This window comes from Cherax quadricarinatus, chromosome 59, assembly GCF_038502225.1.
Source record: "Cherax quadricarinatus isolate ZL_2023a chromosome 59, ASM3850222v1, whole genome shotgun sequence".
Classification (NCBI taxonomy): Eukaryota; Metazoa; Arthropoda; class Malacostraca; order Decapoda; family Parastacidae; genus Cherax; species Cherax quadricarinatus.
Genome location: NC_091350.1, coordinates 11,160,285 through 11,180,543, shown reverse-complemented (window position 1 = coordinate 11,180,543; position 20,259 = coordinate 11,160,285). Strand labels below are relative to the sequence as shown.

General features: G+C 36.7%; 1 long non-coding RNA gene across 4 annotated transcripts in view; it reads left to right on the top strand.

Annotated features, from left to right (window-relative positions):
* The first annotated feature begins 10,410 nt into the window (after nt 1–10,410).
* LOC138854435 (uncharacterized) overlaps nt 10,411–20,259 on the top strand; it is a 46,366-nt gene continuing 36,517 nt past the window's right edge. Inside the window, exons 1-2 of one of the 4 annotated variants that reach the window (XR_011393652.1) lie at nt 10,411–11,608; nt 17,864–18,107. This is a non-coding gene — a long non-coding RNA (uncharacterized lncRNA). Of the gene's footprint in view, nt 11,609–11,636; nt 12,804–17,863; nt 18,108–20,259 lie in introns of those variants that run through there. The other 3 variants (XR_011393651.1, XR_011393649.1, XR_011393650.1) reach the window with 3 other exon arrangements.

Here is a 20,259-nt window from a genome sequence, read left to right as displayed (position 1 = left end):
TATATATATATATATATATATATATATATATATATATATATAATATATATATATATATATATATATATATATATATATATATATATATATATATATATATATATATATATATATAAACACTGATCTCTGGCTGAGATCAGTGTTTGTGTATATTTCGCATGCTCTCGCGAATTCCTTGCATATATATATATATATATATATATATATATATATATATATATATTATATTGGACCCCCACTAACGAGTTTAATCCATTCCGTGATCTTGCTCGCATCTGAATTTGCTCGTTTGCAGTCAATTTTCTTCATTTAAATTAATTGAAATGCGATTAATCTATTCCCGGCTCCCAGGAGATACGAGAAGATACTAATATAGTTTATATGGCTTATATATCTATCAATTCACTAGAAGATTATGATAATAGAAGATTATAATAATAGAAGATTTACTATTATGCAGACTCATCGACACCATGCCTAACCCTTCTAGGGTAGGGTAGGTGCCTGAGCCCGAGCCTTTAGCTCATATGACTGTCATTACCATTAGCCCCCTTGGGGCGGGGATGGCAGACCAGAGAGGCCTAGCTTGTGGCTAGGCCTGGGGACAGTTGGTCCCAAAGATGAGGAGGTACTTGTGCCTCTTCCCATGGGAGACTTAGGTCTCAGACACTCTCTAAAGAGGGAGCCAAGGCCGGGCCACCACTTGGACAAGGCCCGGGCCGGGAGAATACCGGCTAATCTTTAACTAACTAATTATGCAGACTACTGCATTATTGTAATAATTGTATAAATAATGTCAACCCATAATTAGACTGGCCAGTTGGATACACATTGGACAATGACATTTGTTTATTCTTGAATATCGGCAAAAATCAAACATTTCTACTACTCTGAGCTCAATTTCAAGGTACTTGTGGATTATTAAAATTACCTGGATGAATCTCATTAGATACATACTAGTAATTTAATAAAAGTAACAAAGATAATTATTCTTTATCAAGGTTACAGAGACATGTAGGAATTTTAGGACATTCTAGGTCGCAAAAAATGTCCTCCATCGATACCTACTCCACTCATATCTCCACAAGTCACTCTGGACCTATATTAATTTCAAATGAACTATACATCACTAGGAATTCTGGTAAACATTAATATAATTATGTGAACTGTATGTTAAATTTAATAAATGACTACATATACATCGAAGGAGAATTTATAATAATAACAATCACCAATTTGTCTGGAGATTACTTGGTGTGTCATACACAAACCCCTGCATAAAATTTGAAGAAAATACTGGCCAGAATTTCAACATAGACATCACCTGGGTTAATTTATCCTGTTCCCATCTAATTACGGAGTCCTGTCCAGTCGCCCAATTCTCACGTTCTGCAAATCCAACAATTTCTGCTCCTATTTGGGAGGTTTCAACCACAATTTAACCTCCAGAGCGACGAAATTTATGTACATTTCACAAGCGTGTCTTTGCCCAGCTCAAAACAATGGCGTCTCCCCCAAGCGACGCTAACCCACCGTCGCTGGCTCATTTTTCTATTTACAAATTAATTTTTATTAACTACAATGTATTTCACTAATTTACATATAAAATACCCTGTATTTTCAGAAAATATACAGTATTTTCCACAGTACTTTTCATCATGAAACCAATCAAAATTATATCCATTTCTGTAGTATGTCTTTCATTCTATCAAATGAGACCAAGGAAAACAATACAACTATGAAAACCATATGAAAATATACTGCTACGGGGGGCTAATGGCTGGGAAGTGAACTCCATTATTTATGGTCCGATTTCTTTCATTTTTGGTGTATGTTAAGCATCTTTCGATCATATATTGTCCAAGTTTCAATAAGATAGTCCAACAAACAAATGAGATCCAATTCCCTAGATCAAGAGCAAGAGCCCCTCACCAACGTCACTAAACCTCCCTTGAGGTCCGCTCGCTTATGGAAATTTTGGTAGTGTATGGAAGCAAACAATCGACCGAGCGACTGCTCGTGTTTGAAAAAACTCACATGTGCATGCGCTCGCAAGTGGAGGTTCCACTGTATAACAATCAAACCACAAAACAAGTGGTATTGAATCATTTACCAAACTGCGGCAGGCCAGGATTCGACTCCACGACACATTGTCCTGCCTCAAGAGACAACACAACGTATGTGTCACCCTATCCACTCCGCCATGAATCCTACAAACAACATGAGCCTAGTGAACTAGACTTGTTTCATGTTGCAAAGACACTCGTGGCAGTGGATGTTCAAGGATTAATTTCATCCTCCTCCTGTTTGAATACCCTCCTCCACAAGCAGTCTATATAGCAATGAAACCACAAAACAAGTGGTATTGAATCATTTACCAATATATATATATATATATATATATATATATATATATATATATATATCTATATATATATATATATATATATATATATATATAATCTTTCAACACATCGGCCGTATCCCACCGAGGCAGGGTGGCCCAAAAGGAAAAACAAAAGTTTCAACTTTTACATTTAGTAATATATACAGGAGAAGGGGTTACTAGCCATTGCTCCCGGCATTTTAGTCGCCTCTTACAACACGCATGGCTTACGGAGGAAGAATTCTGTTCCACTTCCCCATGGAGATAGGAAATAAACAAGAACAAGAACTAGAAAGAAAATAGAAGAAAACTTAGAGGGGAGTGTATATATATGCTTGTACATGTATGTGTAGTGCGACCTAAGTGTAAGTAGAAGAAGCAAGACGTACCTGAAATCTTGCATGTTTAAGAGGCAGAAAAAAGACACCAGCAATCCTACCATCATGTAAAACAATTACAGGCTTCCGTTTTACACTCACTTGGCAGGACGGTAGTACCTCCCTGGGCGGTTGCTGTCTACCAACCTACTATATAAATATAATATATATATATATATATATATATATATATATATATATATATATATATATATATATATATATATATATATATATATATATATATATATATGTATGTCGTGCCTAATATGTAAAACTGGTCAATTAGCAAGAACTCATTTAAAATTAAGTCCTTTCTGAAATTTTCTCTTATACGTTTAAAGATATATTTTTTCATTAATGTTAATGTAAAAAAAATTTAATTTTGCACCAAAAGAATCTTAGAAAACTTACCTAACCTTATTATAACAAGCGCAATTTATTTTAGCCTAACCCAACTAAATATATTTTAAATACGTTTACTATAATTTAGTACTAAACAAACACAATCAAATATATTTTTTTTCGTTTGGTTCAGAATAATTTTGGCGAAATTATTGCATACACAAATTTTCACTTGTCCTATATGGCAAGATGAACGTTGCTATTTAAGCCAAGATCGCAAGTTCTGACTATTCGGCACGACATACACACACACACACATATATATACATATATATATATATATATATATATATATATATATATATATATATATATATATATATATATATATATATATATATATATAAAATACCATTATGAGTATAATTATACTATTATCAGCATAATCAACACTATCATCACTATAGCCACCAGAATCCCCACTTTTCATAAATTTTATCATTATCATCACTATTATCACTGTGATGTAGTGCTTGTGAGGTCACTAAGGGAGATTAAAATAGTCTAATAACTTAGGATAAATTGTCCTAGTTCTCAGATATTTTAAACTGGGGGAGAAAGTCGAGTGTGGTGTAGTTCACTATGTTTGTGAGGTCTCTGAGAGGGGACCTAACTAGCTAGTGTATGGTCACACCTTGCCTTGGCAAATAGCGATCATCACTTTCACTATTATCATCACTACAACCATGATTCACTATTATCATCACTACAACCATGACTCACTATTATCATCACTACAACCATGACTCTATATTATCATCACTACAACCATGACTCACTATTATCATCACTACAACTGTGACTCACTATTATCATCACTACAACCATGACTATTATTATCACTACAACCATGACTCACTTATCATCACTACAACCATTGCTCACTATTATCATCACTACAACCATGACTCACTAATATCATGACTACAATCATCACTCACTATTATCACCACTACAATTATCACTCACTATTATCATTACAATCATCAATCACTATTATCATTACAATCATCATTCACTATTATCATTACTACAATCATCACTCACTATTATCATTACTAGTCATCACTCGCTATTATCACTACAGCTATCACTCACTATTATCACTACAATCATCACTCACTATTACCACTACAATCATCACTCATCACTACACTCATCACTCACACTATTATCATCACTACAGTCACTCAGTATTATCACTATAATCATCACTCACTATTATCATCACTTCAATCATCACTCACTATTATCACTATAATCATCACTCACTATTACCATCACTACAACCATCATTCACTATTACCATCACTACAACCATCACTCACTATTACCATCACTACAACCATCACTCACTATTACCATCACTACAATCATCACTCACTCTTACCATCACCACTATCATAATTAGTGCCATCGCTGTAATTATTATATCCACAATCATCACTATGATTATCAGTCTTATTTCTATCACTAAAATCATTACAATCATCACTATCATGACTTTAATCATCACTACTGTCACTTATTACTACTACTATCGTCACTTTAGTCACTACTATCACTGCTGCCATCACTACCATCAACACTACTGACATCGCTGCGATCATCACTTTCACTATTATCATCACTACAACCATGACTCAGTATTATCATCACTACAATCATCCCCCACTTCTATTTTCACTACAGTCATCATTCGCTATTACCATCACTACAATCATCACTCACTATTACCATCACCACTATCATAATTAGTGCTATCGCTATTATCAATCAGCACTGCAATCATTATCATTACTACTATAATGACTATTACATTTACAATCATTGCTATCATTATCACCACAATCATCACTATAGTCACTACTGTCATCACTAGTAACATTACAGCTATCACTATTATCAGTACAATCATCACACCAGTCATCACTACAATTATCACCACAATCTAAACTACAATCTCTACGATTATGAGTCTTATCACTACTGTCATCACTAGTCATTACAATCATCTCTGCAATTATCACTATCATTACTATCATCACTTTCATCAGTACTGCCATCACTACTTTTTTTGGGCTATCCTAGGTTCTCTACACATATGCTGCTATGTATGATAATTCTATGTAACTGTATTTGTGTATACCTGAATAAATTTACTTACTTACTTACTAACATCACTATAATCACTACTACTCTCGCCCCTTCAGTCACTATCACTACTGGACATCAATGCAATCATCACTTTAATTCCTGCTATCATGGCTGTCATCACTTCCATCAATACTATCACTACAATCATTATAGTCATCATAATTATTACTAAAATCACCACTACAATCAACAATACTTTTGGCAACATTAACAATATTACGGTAACTAATATCAACAATATTATCAACCCTCACAGTCTGCGTTCCCTGAATATTATCTTCCCTACAAAATCTGCCAACTAAATATGTTTATCTATCTGTCTACACTTATATGTCTCACTTTACCATATATCTTCCCTAGGCTATCATAATTTCATTATCTTTGCTATGTGGTCAATATTAACTTTAGAACCTATTGTCCATTGTTGACAGGAATATAATTGAATCATGTTTCATAATAAGCATTTTTGAATATATGAATATATTCTTTTGTTTTGTATAAGTTAGATTCACTTATAATTAATAGAACTACTGTACAACTGTGATAAAATTCTTTAGTGTTAAGTAGTCAGTAAGCCATTAAATTAAGTCGGCCCATAATGCCTAGAATAATAGAGGCTCTCTTTGCACTGCAACCCATTATTGTACATACATAATTTCAATGTCTACCCGCAAATAAATAAATAAATAAATGTATATGAATGGTTCAAAGAACCGACAAGTTGATAAATTAGACACATGTACAACACTTAATAAAGATACCCAAGTGTTGCACATGTGTCTAATTTATCAAATAAATAAATAAATAAAAAATAAATACATAGCTATTTACTATGTAAATTCGAACTTCACTATATTTATTTCTTATCAATATAAGAGCTATAATGGCATTAGGGATTATAGAAAACTATCATATAGACAAGTATACCGGTTTTTAACACCCGTACTATTTTAAGAGTAATTCTTGTGTTTTAGAATATACTCCGAGAGTAAGACAGAAGTAACGATGGCCTCTCCACTCAATTTCGTTAACGGTGAACATGATGGACTTCGTTGGGTGCCAGTGGAAGCCTCCTATGTGAGAGAATTTGTAATAGAGCGTCCAAAGAAAAAGAAAAGAAGTTTCTTTGGGAAGTTGAAACGATTTTTTACTCGATTATTTTGCTGTAAGAAAGACAATCAGAAGCTGACAACCCTGCGCCCGCCTAAAAACTTTGCTCTTCGGGTATGTAAAGATAAGGAAGAGAAAAAACAAGCCAAACATAAGATACATGACACCTAGCATGAAAATCAGGCTAAAGTCTTATCCCATGACGGAATTCTTCCAGACCAGGACGAGAACACCTTGATAAACATGTTCGAGAGAGTATATACTCTCCTTGATGATCCTGACGCCCCCTCCAGTAGTGCCCTCAACAACCAGACGGATCGTCTTGCAGATATGCTGCAGATCGCTGTTCCCACCTCAGGTCTCTTTCTCGGAGAGACAACGGATCCTATTCTTAGAGTACTTCAGGCCCTCCAGGGTCCCTCCTCGAATGTTCAACACCTGTACAACAATCAAAACACAATTGAGCAAGGAGGTGCCAGCAAGGATAGGATACAGGTAAGCAAAGGACAGTCCACAGAGGTAGAATGGAATTTCTGTTCTGCAAATCAGGCTGAAACCCCACGGTGCGCCGGAACTCTCTCAGACCAAGACGTTTATTCGTTGATAAACATGTTTGAAAGAATGTGTACCCTCCCTGATGTTCCTTGTCCCTCCTCCCTGACGTTCCCTGTCCCTCCTCCAGCACCCCTTCAACACAGGTGAGCAGGGAATCAGGTGAAAAAACAAATGAATCATATGTCCCCACTCGCCTGGTGATGTGTTTCCTGACACGTGTCAGATCAATAACCAGTTCACTGTATAAGAATCCCCTTCCCTACTCCATATAGGTTATAAACCCCATTTAAGAAAACAAGTGAAGACAACTAACACTCTCTGCTGACGGATAATCGATTCTGAATCGAGTCTAGGCTGAGTGACCCACACTGATTTAGTATTAAAAAGTAAGTAATAATTTGTTGATTTTTATTTAATTTTTATCTAGTAGCGGTTTTTTATTCTATTATTTTTTTACATTTTTTACATTTTTAATTGTAATGATAGCAATGCTGATGATTATTCTGGTGGTGGTGATAGTAATGCTGGCAATTATACTAAGTGATGACTGAAGTGATAATAGTGATGACACTAGTGATGATAGTGAGAATTGCAGTTATGGTAACAGTGATTATGTTAGTCATGATTATAGTGATAGGAATGATTACAGTCATGATAATAGTGATAAGGATGATTGTAGTGATGATTGTAATGGAAATAATTATGACAGTATCAATGATAGTGATTGTATTCATGATAATGGTGATAATAGCGATGATAATGATAAAATTTATGAAAAGTGATGACTGTAGTGACTATAGTGATGATAATAGCGATAGCAGTAGCGATGACAGTGTTAACTATAGTAAGTTTATTCAGGTATACACAAATACAGTTACATAGATTATCATACATAGCAGCATATGTGTAAAGTACCTGGGATAACCCAAAAAAATGTCAGAGTGACTTATTTCCATTGGTCCTTTTACCTTATTATTATAATATAAAGGTGATAATATCTTACTATTATTCTATTATGGAGATTATATCTTATTATCATACTATTAAGACTATCTACTACACGAGGGTCATTAAGGCTATCTACAATACGAGGGTCATTACTAGGAATAAGGAAAAATTACAATTGTGTTAGCTAAAAAAAATAAAAAAAATCATTCCCCTCCCTTTCTGTAGCTACATTCATCAGACATCTTTTGGCACTCTTCTTGAACTGGTTCATGCTATGACTGGCTTTGACATGTGCAGGCAGTCTGTTCCATTCCTTTATTGCTGTACAATAAAAGGTGTTTGAAGCCTGGCCACTGACTGTGGGTACTACAAAGTTGTGTTCTCTCCCCCTAGTACTATGATTGCCTTGGTTTCCAACCTTGACAAAATTGGCAACAAGATATTCTGGACATTGTGAACAATTTTAAATAAATGATTTAGCTTCAGTTGTTTTATAATAATTATACTGATAATGGTATATATATATATATATATATATATATATATATATATACGGATCTATGGCCGAAGGAGACTCGAACCTATGAACCTTGGAACAAGGTACGCAGTGCTATACCATTCTCACCACACTGGACCGATACTTTGGCGTCCAGCTTGCCTAACCCTTGGGCACGACCTACTTCCACATTGAACAAATGTGACACCACCTACGACTGCTGCACCTCTCCTGCCTACGGTTTATAAGCTGCTTCTCCGCACATATGCTATATTCTATTCAAGATTGATGGACCGACCACATCGACTTAAGGTTGAGGGACTGATTACCTCATTCTTCTCCTGTTCTTCACGATTCTCCTTTGTATGGACTGATGAAGCCACTGTGTGACGAAACGTTTCCTCAATAAAGATACCCAAGAGTTTCACATGTGTCTAATTTATCAACGTGTCGGTTCTCTGAACCATTCATCTACAATACTAAACTGTAATACATCATATTGTAAATTGTTTTAAATTGTTACATTGTAATACTGTAATCTTTATTAATTAATTCAATAGTGTAATAAGTCTCTACTAGACTTATCAAAACCATGTAACATCACATGATATAATATTCAGTTCTTCTGTACTCCTCTAAATTATCTAATGACCATATGAACTATTCTTAAGTTAATCTTTAAGTGTACCCGAAATGTTCAGCATACAGAGGGACTTTTGGCATGTACATCCAACTATTATATTCCTTTGTACAACCATGTAATTTGTCACAATGAAAATCTTAATCTTGGGTAACCACTTACAGGTCCGTCTTCGGTGTTACCTAAAAATATGTAAAGGTACTAAGTATAAATAATAATAACTTATTGAGTTATTATACTTAACATGATCAAAATAGGTAAACAGACCAGGAACCTTGCAAGACAGCTCGGGCTGTAAGGCCAGCATGAAGGTTGCGGTCTGCAGCAAAAAGAGTATATACTGCAACAGCATGGGGTAAACAGAAGCAGCAAGAAAGCTATAAACAGTAACAGCAGGAAGGCGGCAGTAAATAACAGCAGCAGGAAGTCTGTTAAATTAACAGGAAGAGTGTCCAACCAGCAGTAGGTGTAATCGGGAAAGATGTGTCGTCAGCCGGGTATGTCCTGAGTAATTGGTCTGGCCGCCATACATCACCACGTTTTGGTTCTACGGGAAACCTGTTTTTGTTGATTCAGGTGGAATGTAAGTGGGTGAACTAATCTATTTGTGGCTGCAGGGGTCAAGTTTGTTTCCGGCTCCGCTTCTCAGTTGTTTTACCCTCTCCTGGTTGAGTGATCCCTGTCACACCTGTTCTTAACGTTATGTATGGTTCCTGCTTCTACTCGATGTATCCGTCTTTCCATTTCCTGGCCAAACCTAAGACTAGGGTAGTATTTTCTAACATCCCTGTATTGTGCATTAAAATGGTATAAAATACCGACAGGTTGTTAGGTAAGACACATATGCAACAGTTAGGTATCTTTATTATGAAACGTTTCGCCTACACAGTAGGCTTCTTCAGTCAAGTACAGAAAAGTTGATAGAAGCAGAAGATACTTGAAGACGATGTAATCAGTCCATCACCCTTAAAGTTTTAAGGGTGATGGACTGATTACATCGTCTTCAAGTATCTTCTGCTTCTATCAACTTTTCTGTACTTGACTGAAGAAGCCTACTGTGTAGGCGAAACGTTTCATAATAAAGATACCTAACTGTTGCATATGTGTCTTACCTAACATCCCTGTATTGTATTTGTTTTTAATTACTAGCTGCTCCCTCGTGTACCCGAGATTCGGCTCTCAAATAAATTCTTCCTGTCCATCCAGCTTATTCCTTTTACTAATTTTCATGTCATCAGATTCAACTTCTCTAGTCTCTCATCATAATAAAAAATAATATTTTTATTTCTACAAATACATGTACAAGGTATACAGGCCTAGCTGACATCAATGACATACTACTATATAATATGAAAGTCCATTGTTATGCAGAGCATTTTGGGAAAATTAGGTCGATTTTGTCCCAGGATGCTACAACTCTGAGACTAATCTCGTTGCGCCTTTGCACTTTCTTCAGCTTCTTTACGTGCTTTGTCAGGAATAAGTTGCATACTTGAACTACATACTCCAAGATGGGCCTAACATATACCGCGTATAAGGTCGTGAATGCCTTCTCGTTGTGGTTCCTGAAATCATCCTTAAATAAGCTGGACTCGTGTTTGCTGCGGCTGTTATTTGGTTCATGAATGACGAAGACGATATACTTGGAATTATGCTCAACCCTAGGTCCTTCTCTTTTAGGGTTACTTAACTTTTTGGTCTCATGAGCCTGTACTTTGTTTCCGGTCTTCTTTACCAGTCGCCAATATTCACAGCTCTGCATTTGTTGGAGTTAATTTCTAATAACCACCTTTCAGCACAATCCTGCAGCTTTGTCCAGATACACTTGTAGCCTTTCCTGGTCTGTTCCTGTTTGTATTCTCATTAGTTTTACGTCATATAGGAATACGTGGAAGTAAGTCACTTTGTGTGACTGTTTTTTTCTGTATAATATACATTATGTACGATAATTGTACTTGTGTGCACCTGTGACTAAATAAACTTATTGATACACAAGAAACAGTACTGGTTCAAGTACTTATCCTTGTGCAACCCCACTCGTCACACTCGCCGGCCTTGCTGGGGTTTAGGCAAAGTAATTCCACATAATTTAATTGGAAATACGTTGTTCCAGTTTCTGTTTTTGAAGGATTTGGGGCAGATTTGCCCGATTTGGGGCAGTATATATTTTTTCCCGGTCTCCCGAAAGGAAGGGCGCAATAAGGCGTATGTTTTGGTAGCCCTTAAAAATAACAAAAATATCAACACCCTCTCAGTGAGGTTCCATGAGTGTCAGTGGCTCTAAAACACCAACAGCGCTGTATAGCCCTTGTGGTTTAGCGCTTCTTTTTGATTATAATAATAATAATCTAAAACACCAAATAGAGGAGGAAGAACGTACCGTGACGCTGTCAGTTGACTCTTTAGAACCCCAAGAAATTGATCTTGTTTGTTATACATTATAATGCGACAAATTTGTACAACTATAATGTCGAAATGTTCAAATTTCATTCTTTCAAATACTCAATTGTACTTCATACTGTAAATTGTTTACGGTAATTTTACCACTGAACCTTTCATTTAAGTTAATTTTAAGCCTGGCCATAATGTTCTGCATACAAGGGGCTTTTGACATGTTCACCCAACTACTAAAATTCCTTGTACAACTATGTATCACGTCCAAATAAACTACAGTAGAATCCTCTCAAAGATTTTTGATATGGAATGTTAGTGTTATCGGTCTGTAGTTCTTTGCAATTGCTTTACTGCCACCTTTGTGGAGTGAGGCTATGTTGATTTTTTAGTGTGTGTGGGATGACCCGTGTCCATGCTCCCTCTCCATAAAATGCTGAAGGCACACGATAGGGGCTTCTTGCAATTCTTGATGAACACGGAGTTCCATGACTCTGGGCCTGGGGCAGAGTGCATGGGCATGTCATTAATTGCCTCTTCAAAGTCTTGTGGAGTTAGAATAATATCCGAGAGTTTTGGGATGACCAAATTTTGTTGACCCTTAGAGTGGGCAGTGGATCACTGAACACTGAGTCATACTGGGACTTTAGTATCTCACTCATTTCTTGGCTATCATCTGTGTATGTCCCATCCCACCTAAGCAGGGGCCCAATACTGGATGTTGTTTTTCCCTTAGATTTGGCATAAGAGAAGAAGTATTTTTTTTTTTTCAATTTCCTTTATGGCTTTTAGTTCTTCCTGTGATTATTGTCTCCTATAAGATTCCTTCAGCTTAAGGTTGATATTTGCAATTTCATTGACTAGTGCCTCCCTTCGTATTTCAGATATATTGACCTCACTAGCAGTAGGGCTAAATGAACACATAAAATTTTGTTTCAGGGGATTTAGGAGGGATTATTGTCATGACTGTGATTATTTTGTCAATATAGTGATGCACTGATAAAGGTTATTTTAGAGATAAGCTCCTTGTCAAAACTCATGTTATGTTTTTTAAATATTGGCAGTATTATATCCAAGCATAAATTATTATTTCTTGTGCAAGTTGTTATTTTGGGAGATAGCTACAGTACTGAAAAAATTCTAACTATTTTTCTTTTGACTGTAGCATGAAAGGGCCAGTCAGCAATTAGTATGGAATAATGTGACACAGCAGTCATATGATATGCCAGGCCAATTACAGCAAATATATAAAAAAAAAAATTCTATATCTACCCATGGCGGAGTAACTTCCCATTATGATAAATGTACTTTTTATGACATAATTCTGCTTATTACAGTGTGAGTACCACTATGCAATTTTTTTATGTTTGGTTATTTTAGGTTGGGTTATGTTAGCTTCATTTGAGTTGGTTACATTTCTTACCATCCTGCTTCTTAAACTAGAACATTATGGTAACAGAGGTCATATTCTTACATACATGTACTTAATTTTATCTTAGTAGCAGACACCTCGTCAGTTCAGCCTGTCAGTGTAGGTGTGCCTCAGGGCAATGTTCTTGGTCCTTTGCTCTTCCTTATGTACATCTATGATCTCCCCAATGTATCATGTCTCCTTGAACCTGTTCTGTTTGCAGACAAAACAGTTTTTGTCATCTCCCACTCAAATCTAACTTCTCTCAACAACACTGTCAATGAGGAACTCCTAAAAATATCTACATGAATGACTACCAATAAACTCACTCTTAATATTGATAAAGCATTCTACATGGTATTTGGGAAAAGAGCTGCAAATATTCAGTTAATTACAGCCTCTCCTCGCTTAACGCTGGAGTTCTGTTCCTCAGACCACATCAGTAAATGAATTCGTCACTAAACGAGGAGCATTCTATAATGGTAGTGGGTTTGTGTCGGCCATCTTTGATATTGTTTTAATGTCACCTTTGCACCATTTATAACATTTTTAGTATATTTTAAATGTTTATACAGTAGTGTACTGTATATTGTATACTGGTCAGAGAGCCCACCGTAAGTCCAAGTTGTTGGTAAACAAGTATGTCGCTAAATGAGGAGAGGCTCTACATATAATGGTCATCAATTCCCCCAGTGCAAGGCAAACTGAGGGGAAAATTCTTAGGTCTGCACCTGGACTGTAACTTGTAGTTTAATGCCCACAACCAGCACATAACAAAGGTCTCCAAAACAATAGGCATCCTCTCCAATACACATTACTGTGTACCTCAAATGGTACTACTTACATTGTACCACTCTCTAATCTGTCCCTTCCTCACCTATGTTATTTGTGCCTGGGGATCTACTACATCAAATCACTTATAACCAATAATAACTCAAAGCTGCTTTACGAATGATTACTCAGTCCAGTACTAGACAACATGCTCCCCCACTTTTCAGAAGTTTAAACTTGCTCAATATACAGAGTATGCACTCATACTACTGTGCTTACTGTAGTATATAGGACAGTCAATTCCAGTATAAACCCTCATCTGAAACTCTTCCTTGATAGCTGCAACACAACCCACAGAAATAACACAAGACAAAAACTTCATTGATATCAGTGCATAAAAGTTCCCTACCTGCCAATTGCTTCAAAGCTATTGTTAAAAAGTACTGTACCTCATTGCCTTTGTGTAATCTAAACAGCAATTTACTTGTCAAACAACACCTATCCTCATCCACTTATGTTCCCTGTTCTTCTTCCAGCTTTCCCTCAATTTCCATATACATGTACTGTGTATGTATATATTTGGTAACATACAGTGGTACCTCAGGATACAAATTTTTTTTCATTCCAGAAGGCTGTTCGAGTGCTGATACTGAACGAATTTGCTCCCATAAGGAATAATGTAAATCAGATTCATCCGTTTCGGATCCCCAAAAATACACTTACAAAAGCACTTACATAATTGTTCGAGTTTTGAGCTGTTCGTATCCCGAGGTACCACTGTATATTATCCCATCAGATTTATATTGTAATTTAAGTAACTTGCTGTAATTTCACTATCTCTGTTCAGTCACACCATAAAACTGAAGATCATTAAACTGGTTTAATGATATGTAAATTTTTGTAATTAACCACTTTGTCATAGCTACCTTTCTTGTTGAATATTATTATACATAATTAAAACTAAGCGCTAAACCATCAAGGTCATATAGCGCTGTTTCTTGTTGAATGTATGATTGTATTTAACATAAGAACATAAGAAAGAAGGAACACTGCAACAGGCCTACTGACCCATGCAGAGCAGGTCCATGTCCCCCCCCCCCATCCCAGATTAGACCAATGACCCACCCACTGGATTATCCCAATGACCCACCCAGTCTGGCCATCCCCACTCAAGGATGGAGCACTGTACCAGACCCAGCAGCACAAGCTAGTAAGGTCCAACTTACACCCACCCACACCCACTCATGTATTTATCTAACCTATTTTTAAAACTACACAACGTTTTAGCCTCAATAACTGTATTCGGGAGCTTGTTCCACTCATCCACAACTCTATTACTAAACCAGTACTTTCCTATATCCTTCCTGAATCTGAATTTTTCCAACTTGAAACCATTGCTGCGAGTCCTGTCTTGGCTGGAAATTTTCAGCACATTATTTACATCCCCTTTATTTATTCCTGTTTTCCATTCATACACCTTGATTATATCCCCCCTAATTCTACGCCTTTCGAGAGAGTGCAGATTCAGGGCCTTCAGTCTATCCTCATAGGGAAGATTTCTGATACATGGAATCATCTTTGTCATCCTCCTTTGTACGTTTTCCAGAGCAATTATATCCATTCTGTAATACGGTGACCAGAACTGAGCAGCATAGTCTAAATGAGGCCTAACCAAGGATATATAGAGTTGAAGAACAACCTGAGGACTTCTATTATTTATACTTCTAGATATGAAGCCAAGAATTCTGTTAGCTTTATTGCGAACACTAATGCACTGTTGTCTTGGTTTTAGGTTACTGCTAACCAGAACTCCTAAATCCTTTTCGCAATCGGTAGTATTAAGATCTACGTTATTTAGTTTATATGTGGCATGGTTATTTAACTGTCCAACATTTAGAACTTTGCATTTGTCAATATTAAACTGCATCTGCCACTTCTCCGACCATTGCGTCCATCTATTCAAATCATCCTGGAGTGCTCTAATGTCCTCATTAGAATGAATTGGACGGCCTATTTTGATGTCATCAGCAAATTTGCTTATGTCGCTATTTATTCCTTCATCTATGTCGTTTATGTAAATTGTGAACAACAACGGGCCCAACACTGACCCCTGAGGAACACCGCTTGTGACGTGCCCCCATTCTGATTTCTCCCCATTTATGCAAACTCTCTGCTGTCTATTTGTCAGTCATGCCTCTACCCAGGAAAAAATTTCTCCTATTCCATGTGCCCTAAGTTTCCTCAATAGCCTCTGGTGTGGAACTCTATCGAAAGCCTTACTGAAGTCCATATACACAATATCATATTCATTACCATGATCTGCCTCCTCAAACACCTTAGTGAAAAAAGTTAGTAAATTCGTAAGACAGGAATGCCCCTTTGTAAAACCGTGTTGAGAATCATTAATCAATCTGTGCCTGTCAAGATGGCTACGAATTGCTTCGGCAATTATTGATTCCATAAATTTTCCCACTATGGAGGTAAGGCTTATTGGTCTATAGTTCGAAGCCAAGGACCTGTCACCTGCCTTGTAAATAGGTATTACATTTGCCATTTTCCACTTATCAGGCACTATGCCAGTTTGTAGTGATATGTTAAAAAGATTAGCCAAAGGTATGCTAAGTTCCTCTTTACATTCCTTTAACTATACAAGAAGTCTTACATAATGGTACAGCATGTGTAGTTCTTAAGTAGCTTGTAAACCTTATGATTAGTTGACCAAAATGCATTGCATAATTAGTGCCTTTCTTTGGTGTCTACTATTTTACTCATGTATCTACATTGTCTGTATGCTCAAAGAAATAAATCAATATCATTATTAACCCTCCTGTTGGGCCTTGTATTTTGTGCCCTTGCCCCTAGCACTCTTGCTGCCATCTGGTGGGCCTAGCTTTATCTAGAGCTCAGTGTAGCAGATGCTGGTTCATTCTCAGACACAGGGCAGTGATCAGCTAAGCAAGATGTTCCCTCCTCCCAACTCTATTGAAGGTCTTCAGCCTAGTGTGGGATTAGCACCAACCAACTTGCCTTTACCATATACCCAAATCATGGGGCTAGCACCAACCAACCTGCCTGTACTATACACATACCCAAATAAACCTGAGGCTTGCCTCCAAGCATATTACTATACTGGATCAGTAAAATTACTACAGTAGGGCTCCACTTATATGGCAGGTTAGGTTCCAGGTTACTGCTGGAAAGCAGACATCGCCGGAAAGCAGAACACCATTTTTTCCCACTTATAAATGCATATAAATGCCAGATAAAAAGTTTGCACTAATATATATTAAGTTAGCAATAGAACTAGGCATTAAAAACAATAAAAAGTAAAATACACACACACAGTGCACCCATTACTTACCTTAAAATATTTGTAGTCCTAATGTAGGGTGAGAGGTGAATTTTATTTGTAGGAAATCAGGTTTGGGAGGTATGATAGTCAGCCAGGTCAGCCCACCCCACCCACACGTAATATACTATTTGTAGGAAATCAGGTGGTAGCCAGCCAAGGTAGCACTCCCCGCTCCACCCCACCCATATGTAATGTAAGCAAACCAAGCAAACGTGTACATATACTGTATTGGCTGTTAGGAGTGACATCTAAATTATCGTATCTGAGCTCCTCTGCAAAGACAGTGATTATGTGTGAATGATGGTGAAAGTGATTCTTTTTTGGGTCACCCTGCCTTGGTGGGAGACAGCCGGCTTATTGAAAAAAAAAAATGAGGCCCAAATATAAACTTTATTTCCAAATAAAACAAGTGTTCTTTTTCTTCTTCCTTTCACAGCCACCATGATAATACAGTAATGATGATAACCATTAGTAAATTTTATTTTAATCAAGAGGAAGAAATGCTAAACCTGTAAGTTTCTTTATAAGTCAGGCTCCTTGAGGGAAAACATTACTAAAGCTTTTAATTTGTGTATCTCCTCAAGGTGAGAATTTCTTGACATAAGAAATGGAACTTGCTCTCGCTTACCTTGAATTGAACCTATTGCCTCCCAATACCCCAGGCACTGTTTGACTGCTATGGGTTTAGTGCTTCTCCTAAATATGATAAAAGTAATAATACGTAATTATAATTATCTCTTGTAGTTTAATTAGTATTTGTTCATTACATCACACAGGTTTCTTTTTCCTCCACATTTTTACACAATATTTTTGCACACAAAATTGATTTATTGTTGTATTTAAGAACCTTATATTTTCTTACAGATTGGTGAGGTGTATACCTAGAGTATACATGTACCTGGAGAGGATTTCAGGGTCAGTACCCCTGCAGCCTGGTCTGTGACCAGGCCTCGTGGTGGCTCAGGGTCTCATCAACCAGGCTATTACTGCACAGCTCAGTGTTGAAGAAAAACAAATATACATGTACTGCCAACATATTTGATGCTTAAGTTCTATATTTTCTTGAATGCTTAAGGGTCATATGTCACAGCTAATTGATGTCAAACAAGTAAGTTTACTTGGCATGATTGTACATATATTATTTTAGGTAATTACCCCCTTCAAAGGGGGGCAATTAGCTAAAATAGCTGTATTTATAATTACCTGCTTGTAGCTATGGTGTCCAATTAAAATAATTTTTCATCATATATTTTTTAAATTTCTAATGGTTGTAACACTAACTCTTTCAGTTTATTTAGTTTTCTACAACTGTTCACAAAGAAAATTTTAGTTTCCTAATTGGTTTAATTTTTTTTTTCTAAATTTACGAATGTGACCTTTTATCCATATTAAAGGTACAGTACTAAAAATCTCTATTTTTTTTTTTTTCAAATTCATTTGTGACTTTGTGTTACCATAAACTCCTTTTTTCTTTGTATCAGCCTGCATGGGCATCTTTAGTGTTTTCAGGCTTTCATTATAACTCAAAATTTTTTTGCTTCAGTATATATTTTGTTACTTTGTATGTTTTTAACGTTTTCTATCATATCCATTTGATTGTTTTTAGGTGCTCATACCACACAGCAGCTGCATATTAGCAATAGCAGAAATGTTTAATTCTTTGCAGTGTTCAAGAGTAAACACATGATGTCACCGTCTAATACCTGTCCAAATAGCCATTCCAATATGCAGTCATGAATGGGTTTACATTATTTATACTGTAGTTTAATAGCAAATAATGAACAAACAAAACACTCACCACACTGAGTGGTGGGAGGGCTGGCTGGCAGTTGCGGGGGTCGGAGGGAGGGTAGTAGGGACTTGCAGGTGGCGGGAAGCTTAAATATGATTTGGCGGCTGGGAATTTGGTGGCTGGGAATTTGGCGGTTGGGAATTCGCGAATGTGTGAAGCCCATGAAAGTTGAAAACGTGAATGTTGAGGGAGACCTGTGTATATGTATATATATATATGTAGTATATATATATGTAGTATATATGTAGTAGGTTGGTAGACAGCAACCACCCAGGGAAGTACTACCGTCCTGCCAGATGACTGTGAAACAAAAACCTGTAACTGTTTTGCATGATGGTAGGATTGCTGGTTTCTTTTTCTGTCTCATAAACACGCTAAGATAACAGGGATATCTTGCTACTCCTACTTACACTTTGGTCACACTTCACAGACACGCACATGCATATATATATATACATACATCTAGGTTTTTCTCCTTTTTCTAAATAGCTCTTGTTCTTTTTTATTTCTTCTATTGTCCATGGGGAAGTGGAAAAGAATCTTTCCTCCGTAAGCCATGCGTGTCGTATGAGGCGACTAAAATGCCGGGAGCAATGGGCTAGTAACCCCTTCTCCTGTATACAATTACTAAAAAAGAGAAGAAGAAAAACTTTATAAAACTGGGTTGCTTAAATGTGCGTGGATGTAGTGCGGATGACAAGAAACAGATGATTGCTGATGTTATGAATGAAAAGAAGTTGGATGTCCTGGCCCTAAGCGAAACAAAGCTGAAGGGGGTAGGAGAGTTTCAGTGGGGGGAAATAAATGGGATTAAATCTGGAGTATCTGAGAGAGTTAGAGCAAAGGAAGGGGTAGCAGTAATGTTAAATGATCAGTTATGGAAGGAGAAAAGAGAATATGAATGTGTAAATTCAAGAATTATGTGGATTAAAGTAAAGGTTGGATGCGAGAAGTGGGTCATAATAAGCGTGTATGCACCTGGAGAAGAGAGGAATGCAGAGGAGAGAGAGAGATTTTGGGAGATGTTAAGTGAATGTATAGGAGCCTTTGAACCAAGTGAGAGAGTAATTGTGGTAGGGGACTTGAATGCTAAAGTAGGAGAAACTTTTAGAGAGGGTGTGGTAGGTAAGTTTGGGGTGCCAGGTGTAAATGATAATGGGAGCCCTTTGATTGAACTTTGTATAGAAAGGGGTTTAGTTATAGGTAATACATATTTTAAGAAAAAGAGGATAAATAAGTATACACGATATGATGTAGGGCGAAATGACAGTAGTTTGTTGGATTATGTATTGGTAGATAAAAGACTGTTGAGTAGACTTCAGGATGTACATGTTTATAGAGGGGCCACAGATATATCAGATCACTTTCTAGTTGTAGCTACACTGAGAGTAAAAGGTAGATGGTATACAAGGAGAATAGAAGCATCAGGGAAGAGAGAGGTGAAGGTTTATAAACTAAAAGAGGAGGC